Here is a 24,145-nt window from a genome sequence, read left to right on the forward strand (position 1 = left end):
TGACTTCATTGCGCATTGTTTCCCAATGTCATATTTTACAAATATACCACTTCCTATAAGCTATGTTTCTTCATAATAGGGGATGTAAAAAACGAAGTCCAATACCGAAAGAGTGTTCGAAAAAAATATGAAGCGTTCCAATGTGGTCATGGAGAACAATGGAGAAAATTAGTGATTGGCGGAGATGGTCGCTTTGCAATCGGGGTTCGCGCGTGCTCACTCACAAATAGACTTGCGCTTGCTCGATCTCGCGCCCGTGTTATTGGGAATCGTGTTCGCACGAACTCTAGGTCACATTTAGTTACTGATGTCGAAACCGAAAGCCGAGGTCGCGAATTTAATCATTTCTGGAGACTATAGGAGTGTTAACAAATTAATTAGCACATTATTTGAGAAGAAATTATCTTAAAGATGTGATAGAAAAAGAAAGTAAAAATACTGCAATATATAAAGAAAAAAAAAGTCCCTCCAACGATATTAAAGAAGTCTAGGCGTAGCATCAAACCGAAGAGATTAATACAATAGTGAATGGGAATCTTTCAGTTTGCGTTAGATGACTGCAGAACCTAGACTTATCTTCTGAAATACCTGATTCTAATATATATATATATATTTCATGGAGCTTACATTAGGTTATAAAAACATCTGGAATACCTAATTCTCATAGGTTTCGAGCTATGGCATTTCAAAAATAATTTTCCTTCGTTCTTTTGACAGATTCATAAAAATACCTATTTTGTTTATAAGTATTATCCACTTGCTACAGATTGTCAAGATTCCATGCGCTGTAATTTTTAGTTAGCCTTTTACTCCAGAGTTATCCGCTTTCACACAGTTTTTCAGTTGGCATATTTTCCTCTTTCTGGTTTTCCTTCTACTACACACTCTTATCACGTCCCTTAGGATACAATTTCTTGTAAATAATGGTCTGACCATGTTATTTTCCACTTTTTAAAATACAGTTGGCGGAAGAGGCCTTTTTGATCATTCTTTGTTTTTTTTCGCCTATTGTACAGTGGACCAAAAGTAGGTATACAGTCCCGTACTGATCAACGCATTGCTTTTTATATCATTTCTTATTATTCAATCTCCATCAGGTAGATTTAGTTTCATTATTTGTTCTTAATGTTTTTTTATATATATATACTTAGACTGGGAACAGCCAAAGCAAATAAACCTATAAGTTAGAATGTTATACTTGATCATTGTAGTGGTGTGTACCTACGTTTGGGCCACTCTGTAAATAAATATACAAGTAAAAGCATTATAGGCTATAACGGAGACGAGGTAAAGGGCTTTCGTCTGGAGTCAGGGGCTCCTGGTTTGATCCCAATTTATATAAGATTTTGTGGTGTAAAACATTGTATCCATCGTTTTCTTGGACATTATCATTCCACCAATTCACCTATAATCGTTCTTTCTTCATGATCCACCATATTGAACAAAATTGATAATTATGTACATTTTTTTGTTTGTTTTATTGCAGGCTATAACTTCTCGAGATGTCATAGGCGTTACATTACTGAATTTATAAAATGTGGTATAGTATACATGTGTAGTAGCTAGCACGCGCGCCTTTGGTTCACATGATCCTGGGTTCGATTCCTGGTGGGAGACCGTTTGAAGGCTTTATGGTAGTTCAGATTTCATGTAAACCGTAATTCTCCGGTGTATATATAATCTCATTGCTAAAAAGAGATGCAAAACTTCAAGTAACAACAACAACAACAGACTTTAGTTTTGCATCCCACGTCCATGCTCTGTAGGCTAATGAAACTGCCGATGTGAACCATAATCAAAGAAAGTGAATGATTACGAAAGATGCGTTGGAGGGAGATGTAAGAGGAAACTGCAAACCCCGAGAAAATTTACGGACACGATATTGTGCACCACCGAACTGCCTGCAAGATGCGGTATCGCATATAAGTGTGCAGTTGTCATTCACTCAGAGAATTGCTTTTTTTTTTTTTTAAGGGGGGGTTCACTCGTCCTTGTTACAATGTTTCTTATAGTTTTAAATGGAGCTGTCATAAACGAAAACATGGACAGTTTAATTTCCGCTTAAAGGTATATATGATGATCCTATTTACAATATATATTCGTGTCTGCAATATACTATAATCTTAGTTGTTACCGACAAAATCATTTAAAAAAACCTCGATGGTGTTTTCAAAAAATGACATACTCCAGTATAGTATTGTTAATAATAATAATAATAATAATAATAATAATAATAATAATAATAATAATAATAATAATAATAATAATAATAATAATAATAAAGATTTATGAAATATAAACAAAATCGTTAGAGCTGTTTTTAAGGAAATCGCATTTTTTTAAATTATTTTCACCCTTCAGTAAGCTGCACTTAGTTTTAGGGGTTGGAAGAAAATCCGAAAAGCTCTCCTGGAGAATCACATAAAAACCGTAAATTTAAAATTTGGTTTAGATGCGTAGAGCGGTATAACCTCTATGCGAGTGCGCATCCAGACGAACAGACAGACAGATGTCGAAAAATCACTTTTCCGGTATCCATGAGCCATGAAACATTGTACTGTAAATTATTTTTCGTTTCCTTTTTTTTCATCATATTTCCTTCTCTCCTTTCGTAATTGAAACAAACAAACAAAAAAAAAAAAAAGAGGTAGGTACATTTTCAAAAATTTAATAGGAAACAGTCGGGAATTGGTTATTAGTACGACCTAGGCGTAAATGAAAGGACAATATTAAGGGGAAAACCATACAAAAGCTAATCATTTTTCTTTTGCCCGTTTTTCGTAAGGGAAAAGAGATAATGAAATGTACCTTAGCACAATAACAGATAATGTTACTCTGCAACTGAAAATACGAATCAAAAGAATTCTCCGTATTGCCATCCATAGAAATTATATACTGTTGCCAAAATATAAATTACCCAAAAATCTGGATTAAGGTAGTGACTAGAAAACTGAACTCAACGGTAATTGATGCCATATCATGTTGTCTTGGTTCCTTGTTAACTACTTTTTAAATAATACTTGTATACTACTGTTTATTACAAAATTATTTACTACTGTTTATTACAAACGTTATTTAAAAAGTAGTTAACATGGAACCAAGAAAACTTAAGTCATCAATTACCGTTGAGTTCATTTTTCTAGTCGCTGCCTTAACCTAGATTTTTGAGTAATTCAAATTCTGGTCATACTGTAATTTCTATGGATGGCAACACTGAAAATTCTTCCGATTCGTATTTTCGGGTAAGTCACATTTTATTACCTCTTTCCACTTACGAAAAACGGGCAAAAGAAAAAAATATTAGTTTTTCAAAAATATTTAGTAGTCTGCCCCCTTAACCCAGATTTTTGGGTAATTCATATTCTGGCAACAGTATAATTTCTATTGGATGGCAACACTGAAAATTTTGACTCGTATTTTCAGTTGTAGAAAAACATTATTATTGTGGTAAGGTACATTTCAGTATCTCTTTTCACTTACGAAAAACAGGCAAAAGAAAAATGATTAGCTTGTGTATCATTTTTAGTAGTCTGTCCCCTTAAGATGAAACTCGCATAAATAGGAATACAAAGTAAAAACTGGATCCAGTTAGCTATGGACATCAGTAAAGTGCTTTTGTGAATGCGGCATTGAACCTTCTGGTTACATAGGCGATAGTTAGTTAATTTAGTTCTTGACGTAATCTAGATAATTAGGAAAATCATTTTTTTTAAAAGTTATAGAGTAAAAGATGATTCTGATTGGAGCTCTGGCACTCCTAATTCTACTGCTGCTACTTTTAGGCTGTGTGCGATTTGTAGGCAAAATGGAAATTACAACTTTTATACGCAATAATGGAGTAGGCGACTAAGTAGTAACGGACTAAGAAGCGGAAATATAATAAAAGAAATGATAGAAAGTAAAAGCGAAGGTTAGATTGATGGATAATTTTTATCTCCTTAAAATAGGATCCGGAGCACTAGATTCGGAATAGTATCCAAAATAAGAACTTGGGGAATCGAACCTAGAACTTCGAATAGGGAAAGCCCGCTATCACCAACCGTTTGGTTACGAAAGAGCACTTGACTGAGATCATAACAAATTGTTTATGCTTACAAGTTTATTTGAGACTGATGCTAACACAATTCTACAGAATCTGAAAATAACGGTATGTGAAAGGATAGCGAATACATCGAACTCAATATGTGTTCTTTCTCTTTTTTTTCCGATTCCACCGAAAGTCACTGATACAACTGTCACTAATAGGCCGCCCCATGCTGAGCCAAAGTAGGTCGTCTCGAATGTACGCGAATGCTCCCGAATTGAACCGAAACTCACCCTCTGTCTCTGGCTGAGGGAGGTAGTTATTTATAGAACTGCCGCACTAAAAATGGTTTTGAGCAAAGCTGCGAGACGCAAGGAGGGGAAGGAGTGTGCAGAAATAAACATGCGTTCCTGCCAAGGTCATTAAAGATTATGTGGGTGCAAATAATAGAGTGATGGGGGAGGGCTTTTCATTCAGAGCATAGGCATAGGTGCGATAGATACAATCGGCTGGGCAGCCCGGAACTACGGTGGAGCATACAGTTACAAACCGATAATTCTCTATGGAGATCCCCTGACCGATGTCGCAGGAAGCTCGTAATTGCTAGCACATGAAACGTTTGATACACTTTGAAAAGGCGTGTCATCTTCCGGGAAGAGCCTGATGTGATCAGGTGGCTACCGCGCGTGCGTTCTGTGTGCGTCACCACGGGTTCGATCCCCGGTGACTTTGCTAACCCTTGGATTCTCTCCGAATAGTCTGTGTAGATCCCATTTTAAACTGTAGATTCCGTCTCGTATAGTCTCGGCACGAGAAGAAACGTTTGAGTTAAACCATTGAAGCGGGGTCGCGGTGGCTCAGTGGTAGTGCGTTCATCTCTGGTGCCTGGAGTCCTTGGTTCGATCCCAGCTCCTGCCAAGTGAGCTCTTGGACTTAACGTACTACTGTATGTTTTATGATACTTTCCGTACAGGTGTTAAATTCATTCGTACTTTCCATATGAAAGAACGAACTGTGTATGAGCAGTAAGGATCTCACGTACATATGGACGTATATAACATATAGCTGACATGTAAGATAATACATATGTAATATAAGGAAAACTGTTCGCCCCCGCGTAGCGTAATTGCTAACACCCTCGCCTTCGATGCGAGCTCGATTCCCCGTGGGGGCACTTGGTCGGAAAAGTGTAAAACTTTTTTTTTTAGGCCAGCCACCCTGAATGAGGTTTTCCTGAGTTTTCCTCATTCATACCAGGCAAATGCTGGGGTAGTTCCTAACTTATAGGCCAAAGGTCGCTTTCTTTCTTCCCTTTCCCCGGATTGTGTGCTCGCCGAGGGACGTCATCCCTCAAAACGTGAAGGGCTAAATGGCCTTAGATGTCGAAAGCCCAGTAATCTAAATCCTAAATTCCTACGAAAGACTGTTAGATGTCAGACATCCTGCAGCGGAATGATGTAACATCTAAATGGAAAAAGGCAGTATGTATGTTGCATATGGATAAGGTATGCTTCGTACATATTTCTGAAAAAAAAAAAAAAACGGATTCCGTATGTTTGTACAATATATCGCTGTCCGGATAGCAGATTTATCTCCATGTATGTATTAAATGTTAACCTTTTCATCAATCACCTGAAATGTTAACTCCAAGATCCGAACACGATACTACTGGTTGCAAAGCGAAAACACCAATTAGTCAACTACGAGTATTATTTGTTGACGTTCAAGTAGAGGAGTCATTTCTAACCGGATGCTCTGTGACGTCACAGGTTGCTGCTCATATTCTCAATAAACCATACAGAGAGAGCAAAAAGTAAGCAGGTGTAGCTTTGATAGACGTTGGCGACAGTCAAATAAGGCGTTATTGATAGTTTTGAAGGTATACTACCCATGGATTAATCGTACAGAATTCATGACTGTACATGTGTATTGTTTTAAAACACTCATAAAACACCTTTCACTGCTGGATTTTTGTTTATTGTTCAGCCGTGCATACATTGCGAAACGAGTCGCATATGTATTAAGAAGCTCGTCAAGTTGGTAGGAGTCATGACGTCATCTGTTTGACCTTCAATAATACAATGCAAAAGGCTTATTTTGTTCTTTCGCAAACGCTGTCTAAAAGGTTTTATGGAATCCAAGAACACATGTCATCGACATGACCATCAAACAGTACACGTGTTATGGGTTCTTTCTCCTTCTTTCATCATTCACAGGGCCGGAGGGGCCTAAACTTTAGAAAAATGGATTTTTTTCAGAAAAAATCACATTTTCCTCGAATTCCCCTTTTCAGATATAAGATACGGACATGCGAATGGTACGCTTTGGAAGATTGCTTTATTCTGAAGAGAATGATATACGAACCAAAATCCTAGAATTAATAGTGATGTATTCGGAAATTTTTACATTATGTCCTATTTTGGGGGGTGATGTGGGGAACTTCTGGTTATTTTTGGGTTATTCATCCCATACTGGTAAATACGTTAAACTCAAACAATTTCATTTAATTTCATTAAAGGCTTCTTACACCAGAGATGAGCAATCTGCTACTGCAGCTTCATTATAAGAACAATTGATCTAGCTCATAGAAACATTGTCATAAATAAATTTAATTGTTGATCTATCCATCATGACTCTGGAACTCACTAAAGGAATAATTAACACTGCTGACCAGATATCTTCATCAGACGACACTTTCAGTTAGTGTATGATGAAGATAACGTTAAGTTGTCGAAACGTTACACTGTATTTTAATTTTACTAAATTAAGTACATACTCTGGTCAGAAGTGTTAATTATTCCTTAATTGTTTGCTTAAATGGGCGATGAATAAAGCGATTGACTTCATGAAATGAAATGAAATTTGTAGTTTAATGCTACGATTATGCCTTAAGGCAAAAGTGGTGGAATGAAAATGTCGTGGAGGACGGGAACACTTACATGGCCTGGAATCAAACCAGGGACCCCTCGCACCAGAAGTGAGCGCTGTACGTTGAGCCACCTGGTATCTGGTTGATTTCACGTTAACGAGATTGTTAGGATTGTAGTGGATTTTATGATCTGGTCTAATAGAATCTTTTATGACCTGGCAACACTGCAGCTAGAAGTTCAGCTAGAACGATTGGTTCTTAGAATCAAACCAAGAATCTCCAGATTGCGAAAAAGATATGTGTTCGGTAATTGTATAGGGAATTCTGTATAGGCGAAGCTTAGCTTTAAATACGGAGCTTACGTAGAATTTTGAGCTCGTGATAGCAACCTGCAGCTTTCTTCCGAGATCCATAAAGATTAATAGCCGATTCGATTATACATTGTCGACGTCACTGTCTTCGGGACACTTGTAATTTTTTCCCTCTCTCTCTTATAAAGAAGAAATGACATTCAACGCGATAGAGAAGGCTGGGTTGTTGAACAAGACTGCTCACTCTGTTCTCGTCCCCTACGTCCCGTGAAGCTGTGTCACACATAAAGATCGCATGGCAATCGATCCGGCATTGCCGAGAATAGACAGACAAGAAAGACTTTGCATGGCGTAAGACGCGAATGGCATATGTCATATGTGATGCCAACAATGTAGTAGTTTCAAGTGAAAAAAAAATCACTTAATATGGTGTAGAGAACATTTGTATAGTATGTATGTATATGTTATTTGGCCCCACACGTGATGCAACACGTGTCATGAACGCTTCAAGAGAATTTCTTGTCGCCGTAGTAGTAGGTGGTGGGTGTTGTAGCTGGAGGAAATAAGACGAATTGGGAAATGGGTAAGTTATGATGTAATAGGTGATGAGTTTGATCAAAGGAGGTGAGGAGATAGAAGTGTCGTAGTTCGATTGTTGTTTCTTTTTATATAGAGTAAAACCTTATACTTGGCCACCTGCCTCACCTGACCTCGGGTTTTGTAGAACCTGTATTTTCTGTTCGGTAAAGATCGGATGCACAGGCACCAAAACATGGAAAACAAGCACTTACATATAAGAAAATAAGTACTAATGTTGCTAACGAGGTGAAAAGTGCCTTTTCAAGTTCGAGACAAGTATCGAGACAACACACACATACACAATATCACAAACATCGTAGGCATGACTAGTTCACCCATGCCTTATATCTCAACGTTTCAATGTTACATGATTCATATATAAAAATATAAATTGATAAGGTGATCGTGCGAACACAATGAAGAGCACTTATCAACGTTTAAAGATACAAAAGTCATTACCCAATATACTCCAATAATATACAGGGAGTTTCAGATCAACACCGACAACATTTGGGAGGTGATTCCTGACATCAAGATAAGACAAAAAGTATAGTCCAATCTAGGCGCAAAAATCCGTCATATCGGAGTTAAAGGCTGCCGAAAGCATGAAAAAATGAACTTTAAAGGTCCATAGCTCCAATACGATGGGACCTACCGTAGTCGGGTCTAGACTTCATTTAGGAACTGAGTATGTGCCGTATCCAGATTTCCCTTTCAGAATCCTGTGGTGCTTCCGCTACAATTTTGGACGAGGTAGTTCGTCAGTACTTCAAATTATATGCCCGTAGCCAAATTACCTCTATTAAAAACAGTTGCGTGAGTGTTGCAGGATTCTGAAACATGTGTTTTTGGATAGCGCACATATTAGCTCCTAAGCGAAGTCTTGACCCGACTACGGTAAGTCCCATAGTATTGGAGCTATGGACTTTTCAAGTTCATTTTTTTTCGTGTTTTCGGCAGCCTATAACTCCGAAAGAAAGCATTTGTGCACCCAGGTTGGTCTGTACTTTGTCTTATCTTGGTGTCAAGTGTTGTTTTGAAACACCCTGTATATGTTTTAAATGTTATATCACACTCTTCGTGAACCTCAGATAACGTGGAAGGATTCGGTAGTTTCCAGATTAAACGAAGAAAAAATGTGAAGGCATACATTTTGTTCATTAATTCACTAAATGACACGAGACGAGATGGGTAACACAAGTAAGCAGAAAAATTTAACTCGAAATAATAAACATAATGGCATACAAAAACTGAAATTAAGCCGTGCGGTACGTAGTGTCCAAATAATCTAGAAACATGCTGGAGGGAACATCTAAAGAAAGCAGCATGGAATTCTTTCCATGTGTTACTTGTATATAAATTATTCATATATTTTTTTATTATTACTACTTCGTACGGTAGTCGTAAGTCTTATAGAAGTTTACACGTTCGAGTCCGAAAGCAAGAATCTCTTGGTCGTTTTCGAATGAGTTGATATTTTTAAAAGTATTTAAAATTAATATATTATTACTGTTCGCCACAAGGAATCATTAGCGAGATACTTTTCTAAGTTGTCAATTGATAAATATATCTTTGTACCACAATTTTATAAAAGAATCTTTGCAATCTCTCTGTTTCCTCGGATGTTACTAGATTTATTAAATTCCAACTACGTGAAATCCCCATTTTTCACATGGAAACAATACTGTTCTTGCAAAATAATCGAAAATAAAGAACTGGGTAAAACAAATCACGATGAGCAACGCCTTCGGCATTTCCTTTGTCTAAAATGCCCGTTCTTCGCACGGAGATGATAGGTTTATGCAAGGTATTTGAACCCCTACCCCTGTAGGCTATGCGTTTTAATGAAAAAGATACCCGTGTTGTGTAGGCATCCAGCACTGTTTTAAGTTACGAAGTGTTGCCTAATCTGTTCAAGGTTGCTGTTAAACTTAACCCTCTTCTCACGCCCCAATCTTAGTCCTTTTTTTTTTTTTTTTTTCAGATTCTACTATCATATATGTAACAGGTTTGGTGACATTGCTCCAGACGTTCCAGACTTATGCTGGAACATACATACATTTTATAATATACAGGGTGTTAATGATATATATATATACTGACAAACTAAGAGACAATTCCTTACATCGAAATAAGAGAAAAAGTTCATATAGACTTGTAGGGGGAAAAAATGCGTAGTTTGAGCTAGGGCTGTCCAGAACCGTGGAAAAGCTAAATTTCAATACGCGGTATTTCCAATTCGAAAAACCGTGGAGCGGCAGTCCTTATCAGCGTAAAGCAAGTCATTCGCAATCAAAAAATACATATTCCATCAGAGTGGTATGCAGAGGATTCCCTACAGGATATAATTTCCAGACATGCCCTTAACAAAATTTTCTGATAACGCTCTGACTAAGGAGATCCAAAGTAGACAAAAGATAAGCCTTGACAGTAATGAACATGGTAATGACAGTAATGAAAACGAAAGTGTTAGGGATCAGCGGCACCACGATCCTTCGTGTTCGGAATAACGGGTGTTGCTATGTCCTGTTTCACCTGAAAAACGTGAAATATACCGTGAAAAAAAAATACACCACAGCAGGCGTTATTCCGAGGTGGAGCTGGCGATTCCTAACACTTCCTACCGAAGCATTCCGTGTCCACTGTTTTCAAGGTTTATCTTTTGCCTACATTGAACTCATCTTGAAGGCAGAGTATGTCGGAAAATTCTGTTGAGAAAATGTCTGGGAATTTTATCCTGTAGGGAATCCCCTCTACACCCATTGCTCAGCTCTGAATTACGTATTTTGCTTTTGAACTACTTTTTTAATAACATTATTATGTAATTTTAATAACTGTATGTTAAAATTATTTTATTTATTACAAACCAAATACAACTACTATTTAAAAAGTAGTTCACCGCAAACCAAAACAGCATGATACGTAATCAAATACAGTTGAGTTCGTACTTCTAGTCGCTACCTTAACTTAGATTATAGAGGAATTGTTATTCTGGCAACACTGTAATTTCTATGGATGGCAACACTGAACATTCTTCTGGTTCATATTTTCTGTTGTAGAATAACATTATCTATGATTGTGGTAAGTTGCATTTTATTATCTCCTTTCACTTATGAATAAACAAGCAAAAGAAAATTGGTAAATTTTGGATTTATATTTAGTAAGGTAGGCTCTTAAAGTGAAGCATAGATCCGGCAAATAAACTTCAACAAGTAGGCATTTTGTTTAACATCCGATCTGTATTCATAAGAAGCTTTACTTTCCATTTTTGATAATATTGCCCACACGACTATCTTGGAACGTGGATACCGTGACACAAAGTAATTCCTATGCTTTTAAATTCACCGCTGTGTGTTGGAGAGCTACGTGGTCTTTATTTACTTAAAACCCTTTCGGAACTTCTTTGACTGTTCTGTGCTTCAGGTGGTCAGCAAACCCGAGGAAAATATTTTCCATTATAAGTAGCTTTTAAAATACTGCGAGTTATGGTACTCTTTATTGTTTGTATGTCCATTTAGAAGAAAATTTGCTGATTGCCGGCAAGAAGACCTAATGAAAAAGGGTGTCGCTGGATAAAATAGATTGAGAAATGTTGTTCTAAAAAATCTTGAATAATATAATTTTACATTGTGCGGAAAATTTAATAATAATTTTAAACGATTCCGTGCCTTTATAATGAGAGAATTGCAAAGAAAGCATTCTTTCTTAACTTTCCAAAGGGGGCCGCGGTGGCTGTGGCAGAGCGTTCATCTCTGGTGCTAGGGGTCTCGGGTTCAAACCCTGCTCCCGCCAAGTGAACTTTGTGGTGGACAAACACCGTGTGCGTTGGTTTTCTCGGGGTTCTCCCGTTTCCTCCCACTTTCTTCATTCCACCATTTCATTCATTACTCATTATCACCGTCTTCTTTAGCCTAACCGGCATAACCGTGGGACGTAAAACTCAAAATTTCATTTCATTTAACTTTCCAAGTCAAAATGGTAAGAATGGCACAATCAAGTGCAAAAACAATGTATGTATAGAAATAAACCGCCGAATATAAATGGGTAAAGTTACGGATGTTTGTGTATTGCTGCATTATCTGTCTCTTACGTTGGCTGTTTTATGATAAAATATGAGTGCAGACATTTAGCCGTAGGTGGGATGCTATAATTTACTGTGTGTGACACCTTTATATTGAAAACACAAGCACTCGCAATCTGTGTTTCTTAGCTCCTTTGAATTAGTGCTGTGTATTTGTTTTCTATTATAATAATGGGATGTTGTTGGTGAATATTGGAATTATATTGTAAAATAAATCCCTTGTCTCAATAGTGCTTTTCTGGTCTAAGTTGTAAGCCTATGTTGTGTGTTCTCCGAGCTTTTGAGCAAGGACCCGTTATTCATGCAAATCTGACTCGGTCTTTTGTGTTGCCGATCCCTTTGTCGTGTTTTCTTGCAATGTCAGAGGTCTTTTGTCCCGCATCCATCGAGCGATTGGATCTCCCGTTTTCCGAAGCTACTTGTAAAATGAATCGAACATTACTTCATCCTTTAACTTCTGTTCGCTTCTCACTTTTCTGTTTACAAAGATATTGAGAGCTTGTAAAATAGGTACAAAGAGAAGTTCTAAAATATACAAAAATAGTTATCAGGTTTCGAAAAAATAAGATAGTTTGGAAACATCTTACTTTAATAAAAGCCTCCTCCACATGTCAAACATCATTCTTAATACAATTTCACATCCTTCTCATATTTCTTCGCCATTGTACATGAATTATTTTGTTCCGGAGGGGTACAGATCTCAATTTTCATTATGTAACTATACATATTAAGAATTATTATTGTTGAAAAAAGTCTCGGTATGGTTAAGAATCTCCTGCCCGTTGCAGCTTGGAGAGAAAGAAATACCTCTTGCCTGTTGCAGCTAGAAATATTAGGTGAGGAATGACCAGTTGAAAACTGCTGTCTTCTGCCTTGGAGTGTCCGCTTATATAGCCAGTCTTCGGAGGCGGAGCTTGTGGAAGGATGTCGAAGGGAATCCTCTTCGTGTTCCGTCGGTGACTATGATATCCGTCGTCTGCATGCTGGTAATAATGTTAAAGCACGTGACTTTATCAATATGAGACACGTGGTATTCACTTCCAATATGAGGGAATGTTGCAATATATTTCCCAAACGCTTGATTGAAAAACGGTCAATAAGGATGGGCATGTCAGTTATCGGATGTCAACTAGGGCTGTTCCGATAATCGAGTAATCGATAACAATTCGATAAAATTTCAAAACCGTTTCATCGATAAAGAATTTTAATTTTATCGAATTATCGAACTTTCGAGACTCCCGAAATGTTCGAGACTCCCGAAATGTTCGAAACTCTCGAAATGATCGAGACTCTCGAAATGATCGAGATTCTCGAAATGTTCGAGACTCTCGAAACGTTCGGAACTCCCGAAGTGTTAGGAACTCTCGAAATGTTCGAGGCACTCTAAATGTAAGAAACATTAGACAACTTCGAGACACTTGAACTGTTTGAGAGTCTCGAATTGTTTGAAAGCAGCAAATACAGAAATATATCAATATAATCGCATTAGTCAAGTCGCTTGAATATTTTGAAAAGTTCGGGATTATCGGAGTGTTCGGAAGAAACAATGTATTCGAGGTTATCATAGTTGTATATAATGTGTATTACATATATGCAGGGTGTTCATTTTAAAACTTCCCTCCTTAGCAATAAAGTGAAGGAAAAGTTTTTTCCCCCACAGATCCATACAAGGTTTAAGCAGTCTGTCAGAAAAGAGAAAGAGGAAGAGAAAACATGTATCACCCGAATGGAATTGGAATCCAAGACACCATTAGTCTTACTAATAGTCACTTTGCCGATTGCACCAATAACGGGGCAGGCAGATGATTTCGAGGGTTTAATTTAAAGTTTTGTATTGAGACAGCTACTGATATCGGTAGAGGTAAGAAAATTCGATAAGGCTGAGGACTTATCGAACTTCCGTTTAGAAAATTTACCATCCGGCGCTCGAATGCCTTCGAGTATTTGTGAAATAAACCAGTTCTCGTGAAACAAACCTTGAGAAATTTGGGTGCGAAGCTCTCTATTACAGGCCGTCCTGTCTGTCTGTTTGTATGTGGCATCCGACGATAACTTTCGAACGGATTGTCCGATTTTGATGGAAATCATTTTAAAATGTTCTCGTTTGCTTTCACCAGACACCTATTATTTTGGTTGCCATATGACAAGGGGAATTTTCCCGAATTCAAGTATTTGTTCTTACTTTGAGCGTAGGCGTGTAAAAGCTACGATAACTTTCCAATGAACTGTCCGATTTTAAAGGGGATTGGTCTAAATGCATGTGTCAAATATCTGTTGCTCTTGCTTACTTTACGACATTTAATTTTGTATATAAGATGCCGTGCGGCTCTGGGACATTACCAACCTCAGATTCAGTGCGTACCTGGGAAGGGGAAGGGGATGCGGGCGAAGCGTTGTTCCAACAACACCACATTCATCTATGACTGAGATCAAGAAAGTTTGGAGAATTAACTCCACACTCCTTATATGCCCTCATGGCATGGTACTATGCACAAGGGAGAACTTTACATATGACAGAACAGAGACTAAAGGAAAATGAAATTAAATGAAATCTTCCAGTTTAACGTCTCACGTATATGCCCGTTAGGCTAAGGGAGACGGATGATTAAGGCAAGTGAATGATGATGGAATAATTGGTGGAATAAGAATATGGGAGTAAACGGGAGTACGTCGAGAAAACCCACGGACACGATGTTGTCCACCACAAACTAACTTGGTCGGGGATCGAACCAGGGTGGGACAAAAGGGATGAAGGGGATAAAGACATACATGCTCTGACTTACATTTCGATGGCTCTGATTCAATTTCCATATCAAATTAAAATAACTTCCGACTACTTCTTAAGGAAAAAAAGAAAAACATTATTTCCTCAAGAATTCTCTCAGCTGCTTTGTATATTGCTGCAAACAGACTTTCAAAGAGAGATGGTCGTGCAGTTACTTGCTTTGCAGTTGTTGAAAGAAATATTAGACCCTATCTCTCCTGTCGTGTCCTGCATACAATAGACTACTTATCATTGTTTCTTTCTTTTAAGAAACAAGAAGCCAATGTCTTTGAAACCGATTACGATTACATTGCACTTCGGTTGTAATCAGATTTTTCTATGGGAAACAAGGTTATACTGCTAATTCAAGCTGAACAGGTACTGGAAAGTGTTTTCTAGTTACTGTAGTGAAAATATCAGCGAAAAGATCATATGAGATATTTGGATCATTCTGAAACTTGGATATTTGGATAGTGCACATTAGGGATATGACTTTTTAACTTTTTACAAACTTTTAATTTTCCTGATGTTGTATTTAATGAACTTTTGCCTATACGTTACTTCTCTGGTGTTATTTTCGTTCGGGGTTGGAAAAACGTACCGCACCTAATCTATTGTCATATGCGAGGTAAGAGAAAAAAGCGATATATGATAAGAATTTTTGATTCGCAAAACATGATAATGAAAAGAAGTCTGACATATAGGAAAGGTTTAATAGACATTGGTATAATATAAAGTGTGGTAATGTAATCTATTTATCGCATATTTACAATCAAAATGTAGAGATCTTTGTCTGCACATCAACCCATCAGGCACGCAGAAATTCAAAGATTCCTATGTAAATAACACATTGTGTTTTGTTGTATGTTATAAGTAATCAACACAGATACAAGTTATTTTCCAAATTTTAATTTATACTATGCACATTAAACACTTTTGCAAATCAGCTTTATTGGTGTTACGAGCCTAGTAGGTTGATTTGCCGGTGATAAAACTTTAGTATTCTTTGCTTTTATACGTATTTACAACAGTGCTTCCCTCAATTGTCTTTCTAATTACGATCTCTTCTATTTTTATATTGAAAAATGTCATTCAAAACGAAAATATCAAAATCAGCAGTTGAATCAGCTAGGAAAAAGTGGACACAGAATTTAATAACATGTAGAAAACGCCGTCCCAGCATACGAGAAATGAAAACGGACATGAGTGAAATGTGTAAAATGCCTACAAACAGAGACATAGTCGGTAGATATTTGGGGCTGTACGATGAACTGAAAGGGCAGTCGGATAGAATAAAGATAATCTCTTAAGAACTGTGTAGACTTTGGGAAAAGAAGAATTTTCCTTTGCTTACTATGCAGCAAATTTCAGCAAAAGTTGCCAAGTTGATACAGTTGTTCGTAAAATATAGAAAAAGGAGGAATGAGGGATTTGAAAAATCTCTCACTAGTGTCTTCGATATTACAAAAGAAAAAGGAAACTGGCTTTGCAGTGAAGACAAAGAATTGTATAGAAAACAATTTGAATCTGGTGGCCGAGTCGGATACACTACAGAGAAAGTTGCCTCTATAAAACTATCCATCCTTCAAAAAGGAGAAGTACCTCAATTGGTCCGTGTACAAGCCAAGTGCAACATGTGAGTATCAGTGATACTGAAGAAGATAAGGGCAGCAGTGACTAAATTTTCAGAAGAACCTCCCCCTACGAAACGTAAGTATCAAGCAACAAAATCTGCAGCCAAACTCGTGTCAAAACTGTCTCTGTCTACCTAGGTACAAGAAAAGCAGCGAAAGTTCTTCAGAACTTGGCTGAGGAAGAAATAAATGTACCCACACCTTCACAATCGGGGATTTTGCGTCGAGTGATCAAGGAAGCTGAAACAATGAAGAACCGGCTAAATGAAATTTTCGGTGAACAGGAATTCTGCTTGTATTTTGATGGGACCAGAATAGGAAGAAAAGATAATCATGTGCAGAATTGTGAAAGAAGTCTTCGCCTTGGAGTTTTGGTTTTTGGAAAACAGATCCGCCGAGAACATCTATATCTTACTGCAAGCCTTGTTGGATGAGTGTAATGCATGGAGGAGTATTAAAATGATCATTTCTGACATCACAGCATTGAATATAGGGCACAAAAGTGGTGTTGTTGTTATACTCCAGAGACATTTTAAACAAATGGGTTTTGATGAACCTCAGTTTATAGGATGTGAGCACCATATTCTTGAACAGGTTCTGCGTCACTGGACGGATTCAATATTCCCAATAAAATCACGGTCATCCAGCTTCAACTATCAATTCATTGAAGATGTTTTGGCTGGGTATGAGGACTTACAAGAAAACTATTCTGGCAGAGGAAAGGTACCACCACATGAAAACCCAGGATGGAGAAATGATTTTGGGTTTTTATTTGAACTTTGTGAAGGATATAATTTCTACCGGAAGAAGAACAATTGGCCTCAGTTGAACTGGTAGAAGCTACCTTCCCTCAACAATGCTAGGTAGAATTCACGTGCAATCTATGCATGGTTGCCTTTCTTCTCCTCCAAAATGGAGAGATCAGCTACAACGTACTTGCGACTTCATTGTAAATAGGTGGACAAAGGTATGATCTTCAATTCAGCACTATACAGAGGACACATATAATGAATTGCATGCTGCTATCTCCGACCTAATGTGTTCTAAAGTTTTAAAGTGTTTTTCCGCTCACTGGGTAAAAGAACGTTCTATGCTGGATGTGTCTCGCTCAAATATAGTGGCCGAGCGAGCTGTGAAAGTGACGCAAGAGCATCACAACACTTGCAAAAGTGACAAATATCTCAACAGCAAGTTCATTAACAGTAATTCACAAATTTAAAACCATTTTACTAATGTACTGTATAGAATATTCAGTGCCAAATGAAGACTGTGTAAGTAGACGAATTTTCTTTTAATGCTAAAACAGCATCAACGTAGGTGCGGGAGCTTTTTTTACAATTAAACAAAATCAAATACATTTTTGAGGTTTGCAGGCAAATGTTCATTGTTTGCCACCCCAGGCTTTTCAATTTGAAAAAAGTCATATACCTAGTGCACATACTAGTTCATATAATATTTTGACCCGACTACGGTAGATCCCATAGTATTGGAGCTATGGACATATAAAGTTCATTTATTCATGTTTTCGGCAGCCTATAACTCCAAAAGGAAGCATTTGTGAACCCATGTTGGTCTATACTTTTTGTTTTATCATCGTCTCAGGATAGGGTTGCCATATTTTGAAATTAGAAAAGCGGGGGATTCTAAACCGTAAGTACTGATGTGAACTAGTGTATTACAAATACTGACGATCCTTCTGGCCATTTTTTTTAGTGATTTCTTTGTTAAGTGACACTTCCAATGTACTTTTCTAACAAAACTAAAGTAAAGCAAATTTAGTTTTTGCCTTTAATGTTTTATTAAGTTCAACAAATGTGAGTCTCGAATTGTAAAGTAAGTATTAAATAAGTATTACAGTAAGATATCTCTAATAAGGATATCTGTAAGACAAGTTGATTAAAAAAAAAGCGATATATGGCAGATGTTCATACGATTTTCTCTCTAAGAAATACAAAATAATTTCTAAACTTTTATCGTAAGAAAGCTAAAACATATTTAGGAGTCTTGGTCCATCTCTTATAAAATTTCTAATCATTTTCAAAGATGATTTCTACTTGAAATCATACTAACATACGACATTACCACAGTTTCACAATATATGAAATACAGTATAAACATTTTAAAAGAAAAAATGAATCTAATCTAAACAAAGTGCTAAGGATACCGTAGTTCAATTTGCAATCATTCCTGAATATATAAAGACTAGCTGAACATATAAATTACGTAACAGCATAGACTTGTTGAGTTGAACTGGATAGAATGTTATCAAAGAAATACGCACCCATGAGATCATACATTAGTATTCATGGGTTGAACCAAAATGTGCATGATTATGCCAATTTTTTTACATTTTTCATTCCCTTTAACTTTCTTTTAAAAATTTCGATTGCATAAAATCTTATCTTAAAGTTCTATGCATGATACGTCTTTCATATTGTACAAAACCAATAGTAATAATTTGATAGTTTCTACGTTCATCTTGTTTCTGTCATCTGTCCACTCGCGATTGAGATTGACACAGAAATGTAGCGGTTTACGTTTAATATAACAACACTTTATCAACAAAGTCGTCTTAGATTTTTCTCCACTCCCAAAAAGCGGGTGGTTTTTCGTGATTAAGAGATGATTAAGCGGGGGACGAATATAAGACCTGAAAATCTGGTGGTAGGCCTATCTGCTAAAATCAGGTAATATGGCAACCCTATGTCAGGAATCGCCTCCCAAACGTTGGCGGTGTTGTTTTGAAACACACTGTATAAAATAATGCACCACGTTATTCTGAATTGATGCAAAACTATTACGTTTTTAAAGCCGCCTACATTATTCGTCCAGGAAGTAATCTGCCTCCACCAAACAATGCTTCTGGATCTGCTAGTGTGTGGATTCATCATAAGGTACAAACAGACTGTATAGAACATATGCTACACTGTACACCGTGAGCATAAAGTCCTGCCCTGATTATAAAAATTTATTACGGAATAACCGTTGGACAGAATAATGTAAATTCTGGTCCGTTACATAGGTTAGTATTACAAGTTTTTTTTAAGACCAATAGATGGCATTAGTGCTACCCAAGAGTGACGCAGTACGTTACTTGGCGCGCGCGGGTTAGTTGGCGAAATGGCATCGAAGCAGGAGAAAGTGTAATGCGTGCTGTGGTATCACGAAAGCAAATCGCCCATCAGTAACATAAGTAACGTAAGTGGTCTTTTAAAAAAACTTGTAATACTAACCTATGTAACTGACCAGTATTTACATTATTATGTCAAATGGTTCTTCTGTAATAAATTTTTGTAATCAGGCCAAGATTTTATGCTCACCCTGTATATTCACTGTCGAGGAAATAGATTTATTTCCGTTTTTCATCTTCATTAAACTTAGTGATGATTTCAAGGTTTCCCCGGGATAGGCTTACCATACGTCCTAGATACAAGCCCGGTCCGGAAAATTGTCTGGGATTAACTAATGCCCGAAATTTTAGGGAAAATGGAAGACTGGGAAATTTCGCTGTGTTTGCTCAAGTGATTGCCTTGCAATTCAGTCGTGCTGATATTTAGGAAAAATCAATAGCGATAAGGTGTTCTTCGCAAGAATACTTTACTCAGGGAAATAATTAATACAATAATATAAAAATATATTTTTAGTATAGAAAATGAGCATAAGCAATTTTGGAACTTAGATTAGACTTTTCTTAACTTCTCAATAAACACACACCATACTTAAAAATATCCAGAAATTATGGTAATCATACCCCAGAAGATTTTGAAAACGGAGGGTGAAAGTAGCAAAAATACTGGTAAGCCACGGTGAACATGATCAGAGATATGTTTGTGGGGGAATATTCCTCCTGAGCAACCCCCTGAAATCACCACTGATTTGACTAACATTTATTTTACTGAAAGCCTAAAGGGGGAGTTTACGCCCAAAGCATCATCATATCTGATTGCGGCAATGTGTGAACTAGTGGTCATTAATGAAAAGGAAACACGACAGAAGATAACACATTTGGCTTAAAAATAATATTTTGCTACAATATTTTAGCAACATAGTACGTGATTAATATGGTTGAGGTTTTGGGTGTATACTATGTATATCGTATGAAGAGCAAATTACCCTATTTGTACGTTTAAGACCGTATGTCTCACAACTCTGATACAATAGCTGTCAGCAAATAACAAACAAGAGATAAAATTCAGAAAGAAATTGAACTTCCTGTGTGTTCGTGTGTGTCGAACGAAAAAAGCAATCCCTTTTTGTACGCTTTCATTTCTCCTCACAAATGCAACTTTGCAATAACTTATCAGATGAAAAAAGTTGTTTGACTAGTTTGACTGCAAGAAGGAATCATTGCAGAGGTGAAGGAACCGAACTGTCCATCACTACTTTTGATAATACCCGAAACTTCGATAATACTCGAAATTTCGATAATACCCGAAACTTCGATAATACTCGAAACTTCGATAATACCCGAAACTTCGATAATACTCGAAACTTCGATAATACCCGAAACTTCGATAATACCCGAAACTTCGATAATACTCGAAATGTCGATAATACCCGAAACTTCGATAATACTCAAAATTTCGATAATACCCGAAACTTCGATAATACTCGAAATTTCGATAATACCCGAAACTTCGATAATTTCAAATACTCGAACGGTTTCGAGTAACCGGTGACAATTCGATAAATTTTCACTCCCGAAGTTCGATAGGTTCTCAGCCTTATCGAACACCCCTAATGTCAACCCGATAACGTTTATGCGGCAACCATTGTAAGACAGATTGAAGTTAGACTGGTTCGAAAACATGACCATCTGCCACTCAGGACGCCAGCGACCGTTGTATCTCGAAGCGTTTGTAGTTCTGGAGTCAGAGGCATTTTATCAGATGTCCAGCGTTGAGCAGACTCACAGTGGTTGGAAACATGGAAAAAGCGGACAAAAATAGTTTGTTCCGAAACAATGGAAGTTGATGGACGTCTCTCTATCATTCTATACGTAATTTCCATTTCTAAATCGATTGCGAAAGTGATTCGAAGAATCCCTGCTGCAATACGTGCAGTTATATATACAGGGTGGTCCAAAAGTGCGGAAATCCCTCACATAAATGTCAAATAGTGCAAAATATAACCAAAGAAATAATGTAGGGGAGTAATAAAGGTGAGGAGAAATTGGGAAAGACACAGAACAATGAAAGTCGCCAGCTTGAAATCCGCCATCGTGAATCATACGTACAGTTTATAAATTGAAAACACAACTTGTTGACGCCTTATGTGAATTGGACATCGCTAACCATTACGAAGTTATGACAGGTGTTAATATGCATCCAAGAAGCGTGTACAGATTCAATATGCTCTCCCTTTAATTGTATGTGTAGCTAATAAAAAGACGGTGTAAAACAAATGTGTGTTCGGCCTTAGGATACAAATTAAAGTTCGCGGTTTTTCACTCGCACCATCTTCGAAGAAACACTAATACTTACTGGACTGTAAATTAGTTCAGGAATACATTGTTTCGGTAAGATTAAACGATTCAGTATAGAATCTTCTTATATACTACTGCACTGACGTGTAATATACAGCAGCTCCACATGACTGATAGTTTATCACTGCAATTATGTATGAGGCTTTCACTACAACTTTAATTTAGAGACGAAAAGCAATCCAAATTACGTACAAGACAATACACCTTTCCCCTTTGTAACGCTCAGATAGCGGATCTCGATTGCGATCACAACAATCTTACTTACCATGCATTTCCAGTTAGATGGGGCTGAGTCCTTCAGCTGTACTTGGCTGCAGCTACTCGCTCATGCTGCTTGTACTGCTCATGTACCTTTGTACTGCTCATGTTCAATTCAATAAACCCTATTTTGCAGATAGCAAGGATAAGCTTAGACTGCAGAGCTACTAACATCAGCGTATATGTGACTTTTCGGTAACACTAACAAATCTATCATATTAATGATATGACAATAGATAACAAATGAAACTCTTCACTAAACATAAGTATTTGAGTCCAATGTACTATTCAACCTCTTTCATCGACCTCTGAAACGATATACATGATTAAAACATACTGTATCATATTGTTTGGTTAATATTTTACTGATTTTTCGGCACTTTTATTTGTTCATGTTTACATGAATTTTATAGACAGCGAAAATATAATTATGTCCTGAAACTTCGGATTTGGAAGCAGGATATATTCTTATAATCAAATATCAATACCGATTTTAAAGGAGTCGAAGTTGACAAAATCGATTTTTGACCGCTTTTTGCCAGTCTCCGACCACTGTGAGACGTCGTCAAATCGCCAATGCAGAGGTCATGCTGTTGCTTCGAGCGAACACTCTGTACGATGTTGTACAGCTATCACGGCAATCCGGATGTCTTTTATCTTGTAGTGTGGAACATTGCTGCCACACTCGCATCACAGTCGTAGCGGGGTATGGCTTATACGAGTGAGCACCAATTTCTCGTATGGCCGATCATGTGTTCAAACGCAGTCGTTTGTTAATATTGCATATTTTGATGCTGTCGAGGCGTAGTAACTCTCTGCCATACGATTTATATTCTGTTCATGCTCCAGCCCCTAAACCGCCCTTTTGCAGTACTACTTGTAACAAACCAAGGACACTGCTAGTTCTACACACACTCCATTCCTCTGAAATTGTAATCCTTTGTACGTCATGCCTTGTCACATCAATCCTGAATTTGGACACGTACCCGTCTGCCCATATTGGTGTTGCAATTGCCAAAAACAGCAGTATATGTTTAATGAATTAATTATATCCAATACCAAATCGAAGTATTTTTTCCTGATTTGGATCATCAAGTGATAGTTTTGTCGTAAAAAAGAAAGGAAAACAGTTACCAGTTGCAGAAGTGCTGTTATACTGTGTCCTTGTGTACTGCCAGAAAAAGTACTTTATAATAAAATGGGTCCATATTCTAAAACCAATAATTGATCTGTCAGAGAATCCAAATAATCTCCGTGGTCAATAACCGCTGCTGTAGCGTATGCTCTGTATCCTCACGTGTTGAAGACTTCTGAAAAAGAGAAGCAATTGATGACACGTTCCAAGAAGTGTCGAGAATGGTGTTCAATATGTTGATCACAGTTTGCATTAAAACAATGTATAGTATGTTAGTTCTACTGGAAAACATTATATTACTTGTAACAGCCAAGGTGGGTAATGTTGCCATTACCGTCCCTTCCCAGAAAAACTAAATCTTTGAAAATCAGGAAAGAAAGTTTTACGTTCCCCTCCCTCTACTCAAACAAGTAGCCCCTCCGAGAAGAGTTTCCCGGGCCAGGTATGTGGTTTACAACGCCGCTTAACGCACGTAAAAATGTAAGCTACTGAAAGAGAATGGTATGCTAAAGTTCAACAAATAATAATAAGTCTTCAAAGGTTGCAGGAACATAACTCTACTTGATAAACACAAAAAAAAAAAAAAAAAAAAAAAAAATCAGATATTAACAAATTCTTTTTTTTTTTTTTTTTTAATAAACGTAATGTTGAATCTAACAACGAATTTGTAAAGTTCGTAAAAGTTTGTCCGTTTTTGAAAAATATTTTCAACTACTAGTAGATTTAAACAATTTCGATTCGTGCAAAAACCACAAGAAATTTATACACCGTAATTACTGAAAAATTTTATCAGGCACATGTTGCATGAAGTAAAAGTCCAAGATGGCTCCTGCCTTATCACAAGACATATTCAGCATAAACCATATTTGAAATACACATATTTATATTATAGAAATTCAATACCAATATTTGAACTGATGGTTCAATTAGAATATTTAACAATTTTCTATCTACATGTTTTCTATATACTCACGGAAAAACCCAGAATAGGTTTTAAATTCACAA

General features: G+C 37.0%; 1 protein-coding gene across 1 annotated transcript in view; it reads left to right on the forward strand.

Annotated features, from left to right (window-relative positions):
- The window catches only part of Galphas (G protein alpha s subunit), a 242,883-nt gene that overhangs the window by 181,892 nt on the left and 36,846 nt on the right, over positions 1-24,145 (forward strand). The gene's annotated exons all lie outside the window — the stretch shown is intronic.

Source organism: Thermobia domestica, chromosome 2, assembly GCF_964235325.1.
Source record: "Thermobia domestica chromosome 2, izTheDome1.hap1.1, whole genome shotgun sequence".
NCBI classification, from domain to species: domain Eukaryota; kingdom Metazoa; phylum Arthropoda; class Insecta; order Zygentoma; family Lepismatidae; genus Thermobia; species Thermobia domestica.